We start from the raw sequence: 19,540 nt of genomic DNA, 5'->3' as shown, positions 1-19,540 counted from the left end.
GTTTTGAGGAAGCGCTCTCGTCCAGTGCTACGCCGCTACTGACTCTCGGTCGCTTAACGCTGTTGCTGACTCTACGCCAACGTGACAATATGAGGCAGATACTGCGCAATTTCCTTTCCCCAAAAACCAATTATTATTATTATCCGTCAATCCATCCATCCATCCATCCATCCATCCATCCGTCCGTCCGCCCGTCCGTCCGTCCGTCCGTCCGTCCATCCATCCATCCATCCATCAATCCATCCATCCATCCATCCATCCATCCATCCATCCATCCATCCATCCATCCATCCATCCATCCATCCATCCATCCATCCACCCGCCCACCCACTTACCCATCCATCCATCCATCCATCCATCCATCCATCCATCCGTCCGTCCGTCCGTCCGTCCGTCCGTCCATCCATCCATCCATCCATCCATCCATCCATCCACCCGCCCACCCACTTACCCATCCGTCCATCCATCCATCCATCCATCCATCCATCCATCCATCCATCCATCCATCCATCCATCCATCCATCCATCAATCCATCCATCCATCCATCCATCCATCCGTCCATCCATCCATCCATCCGTCCGTCCGTCCGTCCGTCCGTCCGTCCGTCCGTCCGTCCGTCCGTCCGTCCGTCCGTCCGTCCGTCCATCCATCCATCCATCCATCCATCCATCCATCCATCCATCCATCCATCCATCCACTCATTGACCGAAAATCCGGTATCTTTCGGGACTAATAAGCGCGTTTCTTTTATGAACGGCACGGATGGGAAGCATATGCATTGGCCGGCACCGTAGACTCCCCTCATCTGCGGCGACTATAACGTGGACGCTAAAACATCTCAGTCGTTGCCAGTGTTCATGCGTGAACTACTCGCGGTCACAGTTCTTAGCCAATTTCAAGCGACTACCGGAAGTGCATATTGAATTCATTACATCTTTGCATGACACGTGGATGTAACCATCAATGTGCCTTACTTCAGTTACTACACATACCGCCGCGGTGGCTCAGTGGTTAAGGCACTCAACTACTGATGCGGAGTTCTTGAGTTCGAACCCGGCCACGGCGACTGCGTTTTTATGCAGGAAAAACACTAAGGCGCCCGTGTGCTGTGCGATGTCAGTGCACGTTAAAGATCCCCAGGTGGTCGAAATTATTCCGAAGTCCTCAACTACTGCGCCTCTATCTTTCTTTCTTCTTTCACTCCCTCCTTTATTCCTTCTCTTACGGCGCGGTTCAAGTGTCCAACGATATTTGAGACAGATACTGCGTCATTCCCTTTCCCCCCAAAACCAATTATTATAATTATCAGTTACTACATGTCTTTACTCGCTGTCCTGCTTGACAGCCCAGAGCACACGTGGAATTAAAACTAAGTTTCCTAAAAAACCGTGCTTTTTTTGTAGCAACAAAGCATGGGTCAGCACGCGTGCATTCCTGCAGTGGAATAATCTAGGCGTAGTACGGATCAAACCGCTAATTTTATTTCACACAAGAGGCGAAAAGGGAGGGTGGAGAAAAAGTGATACCGCTTCATCCCCCCAGAGGCAGCAGTAACAGCTTGCATATTTCACAGCTTGCCTATTTCGGTCATTCCTCAGAAAGCAATGCATGTATCACATAGATAATGATTAATGAGACCTTCAAAGCGCGCAACTGAATGAGGAAAACACCAATCATCTTTTTGTTGCATTAGGCGCTGTGGTTTTTCAGGCCTCCAAACATTTACACCAAATTTAGCAATTTCAGACACAAGAACAATAGCAAGGAGAGCATATGAAACAAATTCAGTCATCGCTGGCAGCATCGCAGCCTTGCAACGTCAGCATGTCTTTTGTTGTGTGTTCAGCGTTTTTCGCGAAACATAGCACCACTGCGGATGAGCAGCGGGCAAGAGTTGCTCGCGGGATCGTCTTACTCACCGGCAGAGTAAAATTCTCGCTCACGATGCGGTTGTCCCCAAGGCGCACCGCGGCCCAGGCAAACACATCTGAAAAATTGGTCCATTTGTCAAAAGTAGCTCTTGTTGTAGCCTGTGTGAACTGTGAGAAAAAAAATTATACGGCAAGCCTTCTGGGAAAGGGGCATGTGCTCGGCTGAATCGTTTAAATGCGTTGATGATTGTATAACAACAAAAATTGGCCGAATGTGCCAACACTTTATAAGAGCCTCAGAGCTGTTTTAAATTGTGAATGTATATAAAGATTTTTTGTAAAATTTACACTTCACGAAGGAAATGTCTGTTTGATTTGCAATTTCTCTAGATATGATTCTGTTTGAGCATAATTTTAAAAAGTCCGATATTAAGTATTACGGCCATCTACAATCAGCGACTAGACGAATATATATATATATATATATATATATATATATATGTATATATATATATATATATATATATATATATATATATATATATATATATATATATATATATATATATATATATATATATATATATATATATATATATGAACAATACAAATCTGACTCCACTGCGTTTCTACATATGTTTCTTAAAGGGGCGGTGAATGAAGGGGGCTCTAATAAAGTTGTAGCATATGCCTGGGATATTGTAGCACGCCGCTTTACAAATAGTGTCCAGCAAGGATTTTTTAATGTGCTTTGTAGAAGCTGATCGACTTATCGGTAGCTAAAATATGAATTTCAACGTCTTCGCGCCTTTCCCTCTCCTCTCGTCAGTTTTTGCACGCTGGAAGCTAGGTGCTCCTTTGCCGACACCCCTCTTGGAGCGGAGCTTCCCGACCCGCCGGAGCTAAGCGGCTTATTGGCCGCGGCCACGGTAGCTGCCTGACGTCTGAAAAAATCTAACCAATGGCCACCTCTCACCTTCTCTACGCAGATGCGGGGGACGGAGGAAAGTGCGAGCATGAAAATGTCGCCGGGAAGGGCTCGCGAACTTTTACGCGTGATTGTGGGTCGTCTGCTGCGTGTAGAAGAGTGTCATTTGGCTCTGGTTTTCATGGCAACACGGTGCAGTGATTAAGTGAGTTGATGTGCTCTCCTCGGAAGGCGTTTCAGAGCCCCTTTAACACAGACCCTCACTGCGTTTTCCAAAATGTGAATTTTCTAAAATCTCGAATGAGGGCCGGGTATGGAATACAGTTAAATGGCAAATCTCTAACCTTTTGAACGGTAGCCCTGACATACTTGATCTTCGAGAACGATCATCGTCCTTGTCAGCCTTCAGAAGAAAAGTCTTTTTACTTTGTAGAACTTATGTCATTAATTTGCTTATTCCCACTGTGTTCTCGCAGTCAATGTTCTTGAAAGTTTTCTATTGTTGCATGCAAATGGATGCATTTTTTGTGCTATTACTCGTTTGTTTCAAGTATTATATCCGCGTACTGTTGACCGATTTTTTGCGCGTGCGCTGCTATGTGTGCTGTTCAGTGTCATCTGAGCTGTGTTGCACGCAGTGCCGAACGCCCAGTCAGGTGACTTGTACGTCACGTTTAGCTACAATCCCACGGCAAAATTGTATTTGCTACAAATTTCTCAATAAACAGAGCTGAAGGGGGACATCCTCTCATTTAGAGCATACAGCAACAGAGAAATTTTGGCCGACACAAACTGGCTCTCGTCAAGCTAAAAAAGATAGACACTTCCTAACGCGTTTTTTAAACATTGCTTATTGTGATGACCCCCATAATGCGCAGGTCCACACGGGACGGAGAGGCAAAGAGACACCGTATGGCTCAGTTTAAACAAACAGGTATATTCAATAATTACACATGATTAAGATTATACATCAGAGGCTGGGGCGTCCGAGCTTACGTGCCGACGACTTCATGGGGGCGATGGAGTGGCTCCGGAGTTGGGCTCGAGCGGTTGCTGGCAGAAGCTGCACGCCGTCGGGCTTCGGCGCTGAAGGCCCTCTTCGCGAACGATGTCGTCCTGAGCGTGTATGCAGTAGAATTTCAATAGTCGTCCGTTTCTTCGAGGATGGTTCACAAACCCTTCCTCTAGTGTCGTTCGGCTTGGAAGATGAACAGGAGGCGAGCTTGTAGATGATGACAGCAGAGCATAATTTTTCAACATACATATACAGAGAGTTAAACTGGAAAAAGCAGAACTGAAGTTACAAAAGAACAAACTTTGCACTACTTTACTCATCGACCGGGCAGGTTAGTGCCTAAGTAGCATCACATTACATGCTAAGCATGGAGCCCCAGCTCAGACTGGACTGCATCCGTTTACATGCGCTTTTAAGCACTTGATTAACAAAGGACTAAGGGCGGTCATTTTCATTGGCCCGCCCAAAGCATCAATTCTCCAATCAAAAATACCATTCGAGATGGGGACAACCCCTTGGGTTGGGCTTAGCCTCGAACCCAGAGTCTTGTTAACAACACAAACTAAATAAACAAAAACGCCACAACTCTCTCTCAAGTGAGAGTACCCACAGGCTCTCCCTTCGGAGCTAATCCTTGCCCCATGCATGCATACCGCCACCCACCATCGGTCCGCGTCGCCCGTCAGCAACAGAGGAGGGGGCGAAAGGGCCCACGATGCTGCCGGGCTACCGACGGCGGGACACAGCTAATAAGCATGAAGGGGTTCGTCTGTCGCTCCGGGAAACCAGATTAAGGGTCGCCCCTGTCTTCCCACATTCTTGGCGAGTCTTGCCTGTCCGCCATGACAGGTGTCCGTCACGGCCCTCCTGGGAATGCGCTTTTGTTCACTAGCGCCTGTCTTCCCACATTCTTGGCGAGTACTGCCCGTTCGCCATGACAGGTGTCCGTCACGGCCCTCCTGGGAATGCGCTTTTGTTCACGAGGCACGGCGGGAAGCTGTGGGTGCCTTCCCGGCGATAGCCCACGTCGAAAGGGGGGGGGGGGGAGGGGGTCCGTGCGTCAAGCGACAATTTTCGTTCCCCGTATGTACTCGGGGGCTCTCGGTTTCCGCGTGTGCCGGCGTCCTACTTTCTGCAAAGGTATGCAGCTGGAAAAGAGGGGCGGCCTTAAGCCCCAACTCGATGCACACACAAGGAATGTACCTCGTAGCACACAAGGAATGTCACACTCGCTCACCCTCCAGAAGAATGTTCTCCGAACATTTGAGTCCCTGCAGCTCCCCTTGTCTTTCTGAATCGCCTCGCACAGTGCGTCCGACAAAACACTTTTCGCTGCACTCAACACCACTGCACAACACCATATGCCTCCGCTGTCATAACTGGCGTCTCCAGGGGCAGCACTGATCTTCTTTTACAGATAAACATGAAACTCAGCACCCAAGCCTCTCCTTTCTAGTCCAAACTGGACGAAATAAATTTACCACAGTTACAAAGGAGCTTCCACTTCTAGCACGATCACGGCACAGACTAAAATATAGATAACGAAAGGAAGTAGGGCAGGTTCTGCATGCGCTCCGCATGCTCTCCTGTGAAGGTGTTACTTAATGACAGAAAGGTTTAACTACCAACTCCGATAACTTAACACATAAGCACATAGCAATGTTATGAGCTGCGGCATTACACAATTCTAACCAGTTCACAGCTCCGCTCTGTTTACGCCATTAGTCCGACTTAGCTTTCCGATTTCGCAGCGGATATCGGCCTTCATGAGTCATACTAAGTAAGTCTGTGCCCCTTTGTCTGCTTTGGGACTCGCGAGGGCTCGTGGCAGGAGCCTCTCCTGGCGTTATCTGCGCGGCAACCTCGCGCGCTTCTTCTTCTAGCAATGCATGAAGTAAATCCGGTGGCATTCCGGCCGTCACCTCGGGCGCCTGCCGAACAAATGCAGGAGAGGGCGTTTCTTGCGAACTATCTGCGCGCTCCGCTTCACTTCTGTCCCCATCAAAATCCGCGCTTTCCCTTTCCTCATTTCGTGAATACTGAACCGGTGCCGACTTGAGGCGATTTGCGTGTATCCTTATCAAACGCCGGTTCACGTCTCGGACTCTGAAGTTTACCGGAGAAAGCTTCTCGACAACCTCGCACGGTCCTCTCCACTTCGTCTGGAACTTACGAGCTAGCCCAATCTGCCTTTGGCAGTTTTCAATGTACACGCTGTCCCCCACATCAAACGGCGCGTCTCTAGCACTGCGATCGTGCACCTCCTTCCTGCGCTTCGCCGCTTTCTTTAAGCACTCCTTTGCGATGTCCCTCGCCACTTGCAAGCGCGATTCTAGCTCAACCTTATAGTCGTACAGTGAAGCGTATGGGACACGACGGGGGCCCTCTGGCACTTCACTAGGCTGGTCCGGGTCTCGGCCGTAGAGAAGAAAGAATGGCGATTCGCCCGTGCTCTCGTGTGCTGCGGAATTGTAGGCAAACATTGCATACGGGAGCCACAAGTCCCAGTCCCGCTGGTCGCGCGAAACAAAATGCGACAGTAACCCGGCCACGGTTTGGTTCAGTCGCTCCACCGCGCCGTTGCAAGCCGGATGGTACGGTGTTGTCTGCTTCTTAGCGATCTTAAGCAGCTCGCAAACTCTCCTCATTAGTTGCGACACGAAGTTCGTTCCCCGATCTGTCAAGGGTTGCCTCGGGGGTCCATGTCGGAGCACGATCTGTTCGACAAATGCTCTTGCAACCGTGTCTGCCTTCTGATCTGGGAGTGCTACCGCTTCCGCGTATTTTGAAAGGTGATCGACAAATACTAAAATGTACTTGTTTCCGGAAGTGGTCGTGGGCAATGGGCCCATTATGTCCATACCTGTCCGCTCGAAGGGAGCCGAAACCTCAGGGAACGGCTGAATTGGAGCTGGTCTTCGTCCCTTGGGTGTTTTTCTTTCGAGACAGGAATGACACTTAGCACAGTAGTCTCTAACATCCTGTCGCATGCCACTCCAAAAGTACAAACGCTCCACACGCCTGCGTGTCTTCGCTACGCCAAAATGACCGGCGCATGGCGCATCGTGAAACGCGCGAAGAACCCTTTCTGTCCACGACCGAGGTATGACGACTCTCTCCCAAGCGGTTTTCTCTGGTCTCCCTTTCCTGGTTGGCCTCGTGCGCCGACACAGGGTGCCGTCTTTGCCAATGAAATAACCTAGCTGTTCGGGGTGAGACGGTGCGTCCTCTAAGCTTTCGATTATTCGCTTCAGGTCCGGATCTTTGCACTGCTCTGTGCGTAATTCGGCGGGGTCGACTACGGGGACAAACTCATCTATAGCTGCCACGGCAGCTGTGCGGCTGAGTGCATCAGCATTCAGATGTGTCTTTCCTGACTTGTGCTCAACTTCAAAGCAGTATTCCTGCAGGTGTAGATTCCATCTAGCGAGTCGCGAGCTAGGGTCCCTGACACTCATCACCCATTTCAGAGGATGGCAGTCTGTGACTAGCTTGAATTTGCGGCCGTAAAGGTAGCATCTGAAGTGCTTTACTGCCCAGACAACGGCGAGGCACTCCCTTTCCGTAGCTCCGTACTTTTGCTCTGTGGGGCTCAGCTGTCGGCTAGCAAAAGCAACGGGATGTTCTTTGCCCTCGATAACCTGAGATAGCACGGCACCAACTGCGAACTTCGACGCATCTGTGGCCATAACGAAGGGCAAATTAAAATCCGGGTGGCGCAACAGCGGTGCACTCATTAGCTTCCTTTTCAGGGCCCCAAAAGCATCCTCCGCGTTTTCGTCCCAGCGAAAGGCGACATTTTTGGCTGTTAAGGCGGTGAGCGGCTTAGCGAGCTTGGCGAACTCCTCTATGTGCCTTCGGTAGTAACCGATCAGGCCGAGAAACTGCCGGACCTGGCGGACGCTAGTCGGGGATGGAAAATCCGAGACACACCTTAGTTTCTCAGGGTCCGGTCGCACGCCGTCAGCTGAAACAACGTGCCTGAGGTATTTCACCTCGTTTTTGAGGAATTGGCACTTAGAGGGCTTCAGCTTGAGACCCGCTGCTCTTAGTCGCACCAAAACCTGCTCAATATCGCGCAAATGGTTATCACAACTTTCACTGTATATGATAATGTCATCCATATACACGAAGCACAGCCTCCCCAGAAGACCTGCCAAGATAACATCAGCGGTTCTCTGCCAGACAGCAGGGCTGTTGGCCAGACCCATCGGCATTCTTTTCCATTCATAGGGAGGGCGTGTTGAATGCCGTTTTCTCGGCATCTGCCGGATCCATTGCTATCTGCCAGAATCCCGCCGCCATGTCCACTACCGTGAAGTACCTGGCAGAGCCCAGCTGAGAAAGCGTCTCCTGTATATTGGGGATGGGGTATGGATCGATGCGAGTTACGGCATTTAGTTTGCGGTAGTCCACTACCAATCGATACGAGCCATCTGGCTTTTCCACCAATAGTGCTGGTGCTCCCCAGGGTGACTTTGAGTGTTCGACAATGCCGCGATCAATCAGGTCCTGCACCTGCCGCTCCATCTCCTCACGTTGGGAGTAAGGAATCCTGTACGCACGCTGGTAAACGGGCGATGAAGTGCCGGTTTCTATCCTGTGCTTTATAACGCCACAGCAGCCCAAATCCAGGTTGGACGCGGCGAATACCTCCGAGTAGTCGTTCAGCAAACCAGCCAGAGCCTCCCTCTCCCTGGATTTTACGTGAGAAAGATCGAACGACACCTTTGGAGCAGCCGAAGGACTAGCATGCTCTACAGTTGCGAGTACCGTATCGGTGGGCTCACGTTGCTCTATCGCAGAGGTGAAGAAAGCCAATGTTTTGTTCTTGGGAAGGCTCAGTGGCTGCTGGCTACAGTTAACCACCCGTAGCGGCACTCTGTGGGCGTCATTAACTGTCACGAGGCACGCGGCTGCCTTCAGGCCATTGCTGAGAGAGTCGACCGGCTCAAGCACTCCCACGGCGCCGCTCTCTACATCTGAAGGCACAAACGCGTACAAAATGTGCTCCGACCAAGGAAGGACGACCGCCTCCTCGACCAGCCGGACGGCAACCCGCGAATATACCTTCTCCAATGATCCCACTGTTTGACGGGTGTCAATATCGGTAATGCGAAACTCAGCCCCTCTCCTGTTCAAAAACGGAACTTTTGAGCCGCCCGCATTAACCTCTTCCTCAGAGAATGAGACTACTACCTTCCCTTTTCTCAAAAAAATCCTGCCCTAATATACCCGACACTCCGTTTGGCAGAGACACCGTGTCCGGGCATACGTAGCAGGGGTGCTCCAATGCAATTCCGCCGAGAGAGAAGTGTAACCGGTAGAGTCCACTTATGCCAAGAGGATCCCCCGTTATGCCTACAAATTTGGTTGCCATACCACCAAACGCTTCCAACACCTCGCGGTCCCCCTTCCTTCGAAGCGTGTTAAAACTGCTCTCCTTAAGCAATGTCACCTTTGACCCCGTATCTATCAACAATTCCATGCAACAACCATTTAACTTGCAACGCACAACAGGGCATGCCTCGTCGGCCACACAAACTACCACTACCTCATCATCCACTGCTCCCTCCCCACGCTCCTCAGGCTGGGGAGGACTAACTAGTTTTTTTTCTCGGTATCTGGAGCCCCGCTGTCGGCTTGCTTAGGGCGTGTCTCGCCTGCTTCTCTTTGTGGCTCCCCACGGCGCACGTTTTGGCAGAACCTGGCGATGTGTCCGCGACCCTGGCAAGCGAAGCATACGATTTCTTCAAAATCTCGCATACCGCGCCTGTAGCTTTGTGGCGGTCTCCGGTTTCCAGCGAATGGGCGCTGTTGAGCGCGCGCTTCAACCTGGCATTCTACCTGCTGAGATAGCAGCTGTTCCAAGCGATCTAACCGCTCTGTCAAGAGAGCAACCTCAGGGTTGAGCACCGCTCTCTCTATGACGCGTACTCTCGCTGCGGCTGTCGTTAACGCCTCATTTCGTTCCTCATCCAATGCGGCCTCCACGGCTTGGTCGAAATTGCTCGGCTTGCGCGAGAGCACGAACCGGCGCACGGGGTCTTGCAGACCAGCCACGAAAAAAGCGGTCATTTCCTCTTTAAGTAGATCCTCCGCGTATTTCTTCCTTAGCTGGTCTCCTTCCTCCTCCCTGCTTAACGTATCGCGTGCTAGGCGCTGAAGCCACGACGCAAATGTTCGCACGTCCTCCCCTACCATCTGTCCGGCGTCACGGAACCTCTGTACCCGCACGTGACGTGGTTCAGTGTCGAAATGCTCAAACGCGAGCTTCTTAAATTCCGCAAATGATTTTGTGGATTTTACTTTTTCGTCTCGCCATGCAAAATCATGAGCAGCTCCTGCCATCTTACACCTCGCCATTCCCAGCATTTGAGCATCGGACCATTCCCCCATTTTCCCAATCTCTTCTAGCATGGAAAAGAAATCGCAGATTGGAACCCCTGTCTTATCTCCTGTAAACGTCGGAATGACGCTTCCTAATGCCAGCATGCTTGCTCCGAGCGACGGCTGTGGAGTGGGAGCTCCCTCAGATAAAGACATTTTTTTTTTCAAGCCCTCCGGTGCCTCAAGCCTCTCAAATGGGGGTAAAAGTCCCACAATCAGTCCCGTGATTCCCTTTTGATTACAATTTTGAAGTCATGAATGTCGCAGCATTCAGAGGACATTTGCTTTTGAGACCCCACTTCTGACACCAGTGTGATGACCCCCATAATGCGCAGGTCCACACGGGACGGAGAGGCAAAGAGACACCGTATGGCTCAGTTTAAACAAACAGGTATATTCAATAATTACACATGATTAAGATTATACATCAGAGGCTGGGGCGTCCGAGCTTACGTGCCGACGACTTCATGGGGGCGATGGAGTGGCTCCGGAGTTGGGCTCGAGCGGTTGCTGGCAGAAGCTGCACGCCGTCGGGCTTCGGCGCTGAAGGCCCTCTTCGCGAACGATGTCGTCCTGAGCGTGTATGCAGTAGAATTTCAATAGTCGTCCGTTTCTTCGAGGATGGTTCACAAACCCTTCCTCTAGTGTCGTTCGGCTTGGAAGATGAACAGGAGGCGAGCTTGTAGATGATGACAGCAGAGCATAATTTTTCAACCTACATATACAGAGAGTTAAACTGGAAAAAGCAGAACTGAATTTACAAAAGAACAAACTTTGCACTACTTTACTCATCGACCGGGCAGGTTAGTGCCTAAGTAGCATCACATTACATGCTAAGCATGGAGCCCCAGCTCAGACTGGACTGCATCCGTTTACATGCGCTTTTAAGCACTTGATTAACAAAGGACTAAGGGCGGTCATTTTCAGTGGCCCGCCCAAAGCATCAATTCTCCAATCAAAAATAACATGCGAGATGGGGACAACCCCTTGGGTTGGGCTTAGCCTCGAACCCAGAGTCTTGTTAACAACACAAACTAAATAAACAAAAACGCCACAACTCTCTCTCAAGTGAGAGTATCCACAGGCTCTCCCTTCGGAGCTAATCCTTGCCCCATGCATGCATACCGCCACCCACCATCGGTCCGCGTCGCCCGTCAGCAACAGAGGAGGGGGCGAAAGGGCCCACGATGCTGCCGGGCTACCGACGGCGGGACACAGCTAATAAGCATGAAGGGGTTCGTCTGTCGCTCCGGGAAACCAGATTAAGGGTCGCCCCTGTCTTCCCACATTCTTGGCGAGTCTTGCCTGTCCGCCATGACAGGTGTCCGTCACGGCCCTCCTGGGAATGCGCTTTTGTTCACTAGCGCCTGTCTTCCCACATTCTTGGCGAGTACTGCCCGTTCGCCATGACAGGTGTCCGTCACGGCCCTCCTGGGAATGCGCTTTTGTTCACGAGGCACGGCGGGAAGCTGTGGGTGCCTTCCCGGCGATAGCCCACGTCGAAAGGGGGGGGGGGAGGGGGTCCGTGCGTCAAGCGACAATTTTCGTTCCTCGTATGTACTCGGGGGCTCTCGGTTTCCGCGTGTGCCGGCGTCCTGCTTTCTGCAAAGGTATGCAGCTGGAAAAGAGGGGCGGCCTTAAGCCCCAACTCGATGCACACACAAGGAATGTACCTCGTAGCACACAAGGAATGTCACATTATTATTAGTTCTGTTTAGAATAGCTCAAGCCCTCCGCTACCATCGCTTACTGCTGATGCTAGCACTCAGTGTGCATGCGCAGATGGTCCCTGGGCGCCAGGTGCACCCGCAACTGGCCTCCGCTTGACCCGTCGGACCCATCTGCCCATGCTACAGGAAGCTTGCTCTATCGGTGTGAAGCAGTCAACCGTCTAATATGACGCGCCTCACATGTGTTCTTTACGGCAACGCTCCGCGCTGTAGCAGACGACGCACATCCGCGGTGGCGCGTTGGCTATGCCGTGCAGCTGCCGGCCACAAAAATGCGGGATGGAATCCCGGCCGCATTTCAATGGAGGAGATATTCAAATGACTCTCCTGTGCTGTACGATGTTCGAGCACATAAGTTAACTGGGCCCAGGAGGTCTTAATTATTTTTTGAGGACGACGAGCTCACGGCCCCGCTCCTCAGGCGATGCGCGTATGCTAATTTAAGCTGGTGCCTAAAGTGGGCGGCACGTAGAGCAAGGTAAAGACATGTTCAGAAGTGTTGACACTGTACTGTGCGTCCTCAGCACGCTTAACACGAACGCTCGATTGCGCGTCCTGAACTGACATTACGGCCGAGACCATGCGTGTTTGCGGCGGTTGGAGAGAGCTCGTGCCCTGCGTCCACCCTGATGTTAGACAGTTTTAGCAAACCGCTACGGCGCTGCGTGCGGTACACTGTCCGCACCGAAGTATAGTTTTAGCTGGCCGAGCCGTAGCGTCCTTCAGGCGCACGTAGCGCCATCTAGTCGTCAAAGCACATCAACGCTCGGTTGAAGAAAATTTCATCCGTGATTGCTGATAACTAGTGTGAGTGCATTGAGCCTTTTTTGTTCCAAGAAGAAAAACTATGCCAACCGAAGAAAATGTAAGAACTGGCTAAAAGCCAGAAAACTGCTTCGCCAGGTGTCGTTGCTACGAGGAAAACACACTGCATATAGTTAGGCCTAGGAGCTTGAAAATCACCAAATTATCTGAAAAACAGGGGCTAGTTATCGCTTATACCGCTTTGTGTGGGCAAGAGTAGGCGAAATAAAAGCGAACCGCTACCATTTGAGCGAGCTATTGCGTCGGAGAATCGAGCGGCGACATGTATTTATTCCGAATCGGGCGAGCATGGCGCCGCCATCTTGTCAAAGTTAGCGTACGCAAGCCACGCAAGCGCCGCTACGCAAAGTCCGCTGGCTAGCGTACGCACGCAAGACGCAGGGCTTGCGCTTGCGTTCTGCGCATGCGCACTACCGTTCCTGCAAACTCCTTGCGTACGCTAAGCCGTTGCGTACGCACAGCTAAAACTGTCTATTATCTCAGACCTAGCGGCCGACGCCCAAGGGCGCCAATGTCAGTGGAAGACACGCGCTCGAACGTTCGCGTTAAGCGTGCTGACGGCCGTACGTGTCGGCAATACTGTCTTTTGCGCACCTTTTGATATACACTGTCTCTACGAGTTCACGTACAATTTATTCATGACTCTTCTGCAGCACTTTGCCATTTGAGAGACGAAGCTTGCAGTCGCTGGCTTGCCTGACGCACACATGCGCCAAGCCTGCATGGAGGCTAGAGGCACACGTTGCTGCAGTGTGCTGGCAGGTATTCTGGCGAGCTTGTTGGCTCTACATATTAACTTGTGAAACAAGGTGCTACATTAACACATAGAAAAAGCGGTGTGATATGTTTCGGCAAATGCTAAGCGCAAAGCCGAGAATGTGGGCGAGGCTGGCTAACTTAAATAATCTGTGCTCCTATGGTGTAATGTAACGGGTTATAGCCAACCTTATATTTTTGTTTTTCGGAACAAGTTTCATATTTCACGGACTTTTTTAAAGCGTCATGTCTGGATGGTGAAAACTGGCATTAATTTTTCTGAGCCAATGCTTCCTGATTGGTGGGATTGGTTAGGAATACATTTTAGTAACGCTTCTTCTGCCCTCATTTAGCAAGAAGGGAGAAGAACCTGACTGCTGACTGCTCCGGAGGTATTTGTCTCCCTGGTGCTGGAACACAGGAGGAATGAACCTGGTTGCGAATTTGAAGTGTCCTCGGTTGATATAGATACAGGAGATTCCGAGAAGTGCTCCGGGTGAAGTATGCGCAAAGCAAAGAAAACTATCCAAAGCGTATGTGTGAGTCCGGGAGAAACGCGGACTGACAGGAGCAGCGGTAGAATGCGCATCGCAGCTCTATAGTTGATAATGTTGGGGAGTCGAGAACGCCAGAAACAGTCCTGCCAGTGGAGCGACTACTCAAAAGCACCATGTTAGCTATAGCGGACCCTCATACCTCTATGGGACGCGTTGACCATTTTCACAAGAACTGGAAAGCCTAGTCCTTAGACGGGAGTCGGAAGAAGTCATAGCGTAGGATTAGCTATGCCATCCCAGTCGCAGGAATCGTGACCACTCGAATCCAGCGCAGCTCCATAAGACATGGGTCGCACCAGCAGTTTCGTGCCCCTTTCAGCTGACGTGAAGGTTTAGAGCAAATTTGCTACAATAGCAGAAGCATGAACCACATCCATAACAAGCCAGGAACACAAAACGAACTGAAAAAGAGAAGAGCGCCGGCAGATTCGCTGGATGTCGCCACTCATTAGCTTCCCATCACACAGGGAAGAAAAGGGCGCCGCTGGTGCTGCATGAGCTTCAAAATCGAAGGAAGATCGGGATGTACAACATGCTTCCTTTGATGTGCAGGCACTACAAGCACTGTGAACACTCAAGCAGTAGTTACTTAGTTACTTATGAATAAGAGCAATATATTTTCCCATGTAAAAGGAACTAAAAGGGGCCGAGAGGTTTGTCTATTTGGGCACTGATTTGTCATAACCAGTAATTCTTTTCGGTATCAATTACAAAACTTCTAATTGTTGGTGATTTACAGCGTAATTTAGATCGGGAAATAATCGATGGTGCTTAAGGGCAACGGAGTGGATTCCGAGAGAAGGCAAGCGTAGGACTGGGCGGCAGAAAGTTAGGTTGGTGGATGATATTAAGGATATTAAGAAGTTTGCGGTGATACGGTGGCCACAGCTGGCACAGGATAGGGTTAATTGGAGAGACATGGAAGAATTTGTCCTGCAGCGCGAGTAGTCAGGCTGACGATGCTGAGTTTTTAACCGCACTTGTTACATGTAACAACAACAACAAAGGAAAGGAATAAGAAAATACAAAGATTCGATCCCTCGAAACTTGCATTGGGAACCCAGCACGGATATAACCAGGCCACCACAGGAGACCGTCCGGAGCAGGAAATAAAAGTCTTATTTACGAAACACACACATTGCTCGGGTTTACCGCGTGGGGAATCAGTCCCGCAGTTTTTCCTTGTTCCTTCATTTCCAGGAATGCCCCGTGCAGCCTCGCCTCGAGGAGGGGCAAATTCTCTGGTTAGTTACCTTAACTAACAAGAGAGGCCGCCAGCGTCGCAGCGCGAGAGACGGTTTGCAGCTCGCGCTCGGGAGAGAGCATGACTCTTCGGCTGGTGCCGTCGGCGCGAGCGGACGTTTCGCTTGTGCCTCCATTCTTCGCCAGCGGGGCGAGGAAGCGGCGGGAGACTCTCCCGTATCTCGTCCCGTCCGGGCTCGGAGTATCCCTTGCCCTAGCGCGGGCGAACCTTCGCTCGTAACCTTGCTGGTGAGTATGACGATTTCGATTCCTTAGCATATTTTGTTGTTAGCTGGCATTATTGTTGCTGCAGCAATAAATGCCTTTTCGTGTCAGCCAGTATGTGTCGTTCCTTTGTTCCGTCAGAGCAAGGCCCGCCGTGGTCGACGTGCGCTCGATAGCATACGCGATCTCGGGGTGGGGTCTGCCGGCTTCGAACAGTGTCAGCTGCGGTTAAATGGGGGAAACATGTTTATATCCTCCAACGTGGGCTCTGCTCTTGAAACATTGTACGACTGTGTGTTTGGTACGAGGAACGCTGTTTGTGCGGAGTTGACAAGTGCTAGGCCTTGAGTAAATTTTGATCGCTAGGTGTATTACGTTGCAGTATGTTCGAACTTCTCGACATGCTCAGCACGTTCTTCGTCATATTTTCTCTGGAGTTTCTTCACGAGAACCACTTGGTCCGCATTGAGGGAGCGCGAGGCCTAGCGCCTGCGGAGTTGCCGAGCCCGAAGCAAGTGTGTACGCAAGCCGCGTGAGTGGTCCGAGTTTTCTCTCTATATTTTTCTCTGCTGTCTCTTTTTCGAACCAGGAGTCGCGGCTCCGGGAGCCGGGTGACCTGGGGCCACGGGTGCCACTACGAGCTCGCTGGTATTGCAGTCTGCACTGGGCGCTCCGATACGGTGGGTTCCGGCCGCTCACAAGCTGCTTCGTGCGGTGAGCGGGGTAGGACCACCCCACAAAGCTGATGTCTCCTCGCGGCTGCGCGCACGTAACGCGTCTCGGGTGTTTGTTTTGTTCACGGTCGTTGTCAGTGGTAGTCAGGCCTAATGCTTTGCGGAGCTGCCTGCACCACGTCATAAGAGGCACGACCACCGGACCTTGGTGTTTGGAGGGGCGCACTTTGCTGCCCACTCGGTTTTTTTAACCTCGCACGAACTGAGCAGTCTCGTTCAAGTCAAGAAAGGGCTTTGTTCACTCGAACTTTGCGTTTGCACAGCCACCCAACACGTATTGCTAGCGAGTTAGGCATTGTGCCCCGAGGCCCTTGCAGATGCCGTTTCCCCTCCCGTGACCTCCGTTGAAGGCACACCGAGAGTGTTTCGGCAATTTTGCAGATACGGTGGAGCACCCAGGCTTGCTGTCCTGGGCACATCGTTTCGCTGCCGCCTGCTGCGACGGAGCGGCCTATATCCTGCTCGCCGCATCCATCCGGGGCAGCTGTGGCGAGGCCAGTCAGCAGTCACCTTCGGCTGCTGTTACCCTGAGGAGTACTGCTGAGTACTGGCCTGTCTTGCAGTTTCCAACCGGCATTCTCTTCGCGGGCCTGCGGACACGGAGTCCGCGGGCCATGGGCGTTGTCCCAGCGGAGACCTTCACGCCGCTTTCGGAAAACCGCGGAAGTCTGCGTGGACGCTGTCGGCGTGGCGTCTGCTGCAAGAACTGCCTCAATGGCATGGAGACCAGGAGACTCCTCCATAGCATGTACTCTGAGGCGCGGGGGTCCATTTACGGTTGAGGGAAAGTGGGTAATCAGCCGCGCAGTTACCCCTTGTGATTTGCTTTCCCGCAATGCACCGTGCAGCTTCGCCTCGAGGAGGGGCACATTTCCTGGTTGCCTTAACCTTAACTAACAAGAGAGGGCGCCAGTGCCGCATCGCGAGAGACGGCTTGCAGCTAGCGCTCGGGAGAGAGCATGACTTTCTTCGGCTGGTGTCGTCGGCGCGAGCGGACGTTTCGCTTATGGCTCCGTTCTTCGCTAGCGGGCGAGGAAGCGGTGGTGAGACGCGCTCCCGTATCTCGTCGCGTCCGGGCTCGGAGTATTCCTTGCTCTAGCGCGGCAGAACATTCGCTCGTAACCTTGCTGGTGAGTATGACGTTTTCGATTCCTTATCACATTGTGTTGTTAGCTGGAATTATTGTTGCTGCAGCAATAAAAACCTCTTTGTGTCAGCCAGTATGTGTCGTTCCTTTGTTCCGTCAGAGCAAGGCCCGCCGTGGTCGACGTGCGCTCGATAGCGTACGCGATCACGGGGTGGGATCTGGCGGCTTCGAACAGTGTCAGCCTCGGTTAAATGGGGAAGACGTATTTATATCCCCGGAATAACAACCCCAAAACCGCTAGAAGTTTTATGAAATGTATTGCTGTGTAGAGCAAGCTATGTTGATTTTGCCGCCATATAATTTTGCAGCAAGCTACAGCAAGAATTAAACCATATGCACAGGACTGTTACAAGCCCAACAAAATCTTTCTTTTCAAAGTGTGTCTGTCGATCCCATCGAACAGTTAAGACGGCAATAGAAAACCAGTTGGGAAGGCTTTTGACGATAGCAAAAACGTTAATAGAGAAAAAAATTCAACAATGGTATCGGTTGATTTAAGGAAGATATTGATTGTTATAGTAAATAACGCCGCCGCCGAAATCGTGCCTCGTTCTCATTTCCCGGCCACCATGTCGCCGTTCATGGCGTACACAGACATAACTACAAATGAGTATAAATCGACGCGGTCTGAGACCTGTAAAGGTGTGCATCCATACGTACGCTAAACGTAGGCATTTGGCGACAGGTTAAGCTTTTTCTCACATTTCTTCTTTTCGTTCTGCGCAAACAGACAAGCAACGATAAGTCCAGCTTATAGTGGCGCTGAACCATTTTTGGGAAAAACTGACGCACCCCTTAAGCTTAGAAGCGGCAGAGTCGTCATTCTAAATCAAAATAAATTTATCACTAATATGTTTTGTTATAGGGGAAATGAGATGAAGCAAAGACTGGCGCCCCATTTATGGCCAGTGAACACTCTGGAAACACATTAACAACGACGAAATAAATGTCAAGCGAGGAGCCCTACTTTGAAGGGCGCTGCCATGTTTGTCGCCGCGGGAATGCAACTGCTGCTATGCTTTAGTTTCTCTTCCCCCCCCCTGTTAGTATCTTTCACAGAAGTTATTTCGTTGAGTTTTCTAACGTTATGCATTTGCGGCAAGAGGAGTGCCTTGTGCGAACTTGAGAACTAACGGGAAGTTTTGAGGACTAAAGTTGTGTTTTGTAGCACTGCGCTGGGCCTGTAGATTAAATGAAACCTTCAGGAAATGGCGTAACTTGACAGCGACTACCGGAGAAAGGGTAGGAGACAAGCGCTTCCCTCTCTCTTGCTCGTTCTGCCGCTGTAACACTGCCCGAGCGCACTTCTACATCCCCGTTCGAATTCTATGTCTGTTTTCAGTCGCTTAATTTGTGTTGCTTCTAGCTTTCCACGAAAGTCATTTTCCAGTTCGTTGAAATTTTTACTTCTCCGGTACACAGGCGACGAAGTGTATATCCGAGGTTGTCTCGTCATCTACGAGGGTATGCTCCAGGATAAATCAGTTTGGAAGCCTAATCCCACCATGCGCAAGTACGATGCAGGCGCAGAATTTTTTTTTTACCTGGCAGAACATAACGGAAAAAACATTCTCCTGAGAGCATTCATAGGCTACACAAAAAATATCCCGTTCGTCTTCGGAGGAGTTGATACACAATAAGAGAAAAACTACTTATTCCATTAAATGGCAGGAGCAGTCCAATGGTTACAATAAAAAGCAATGCATTTATGCATTCGTAAACACTGGGCGTAATGTTAAGAAGACACGGTCTACTGCAAAAAAAAAAAAGAGTTAACGGATTGCCGTGAAATAGAAACGCAGAAATTCGAAGCCTGCGCCTCTGCAGTGGCGACATCAACGATGGAAGCTTCGCCGGTTGTATGCGCCGGTCGTGGGTACGTACCCAGCCCAAGCCCATTCCTGATCGCCTGCGGAGAGGGGCCGGAGACGGGGAAGGTGTAGACATACAGCAGGATGACGGCGGCGGGAACCATCACCTGCAGCAAGGTCAGGAACGTGTGCCTGCGTAACTGGTACGTCCAGACGTCCTTCCACAGCAGCAGGCGGAGGTGCATCCGCCACAGCGACATGCTTCGCCTTCGACGCCAGCCAGCTCGAGGCAGGGGCAGGCTGCTTCT

General features: G+C 51.0%; 1 long non-coding RNA gene across 1 annotated transcript; it reads right to left on the bottom strand.

Annotated features, from left to right (window-relative positions):
* Window positions 1–1,323: 1,323 nt before the first annotated feature.
* On the bottom strand, window positions 1,324–19,502 carry LOC144098168 (uncharacterized). Its single transcript, XR_013307138.1, has 3 exons — window positions 19,306–19,502; window positions 1,921–1,988; window positions 1,324–1,335 (listed from the first exon to the last, which is right to left on the bottom strand). It is a non-coding gene; the product is annotated as an uncharacterized LOC144098168 (long non-coding RNA).
* Between the last annotated feature and the right edge of the window lie 38 nt (window positions 19,503–19,540).

The sequence above is a fragment of the Amblyomma americanum genome, chromosome 7, assembly GCF_052857255.1.
Source record: "Amblyomma americanum isolate KBUSLIRL-KWMA chromosome 7, ASM5285725v1, whole genome shotgun sequence".
Classification (NCBI taxonomy): Eukaryota; Metazoa; Arthropoda; class Arachnida; order Ixodida; family Ixodidae; genus Amblyomma; species Amblyomma americanum.
This window is presented reverse-complemented; position numbering and strand designations above follow the sequence as displayed.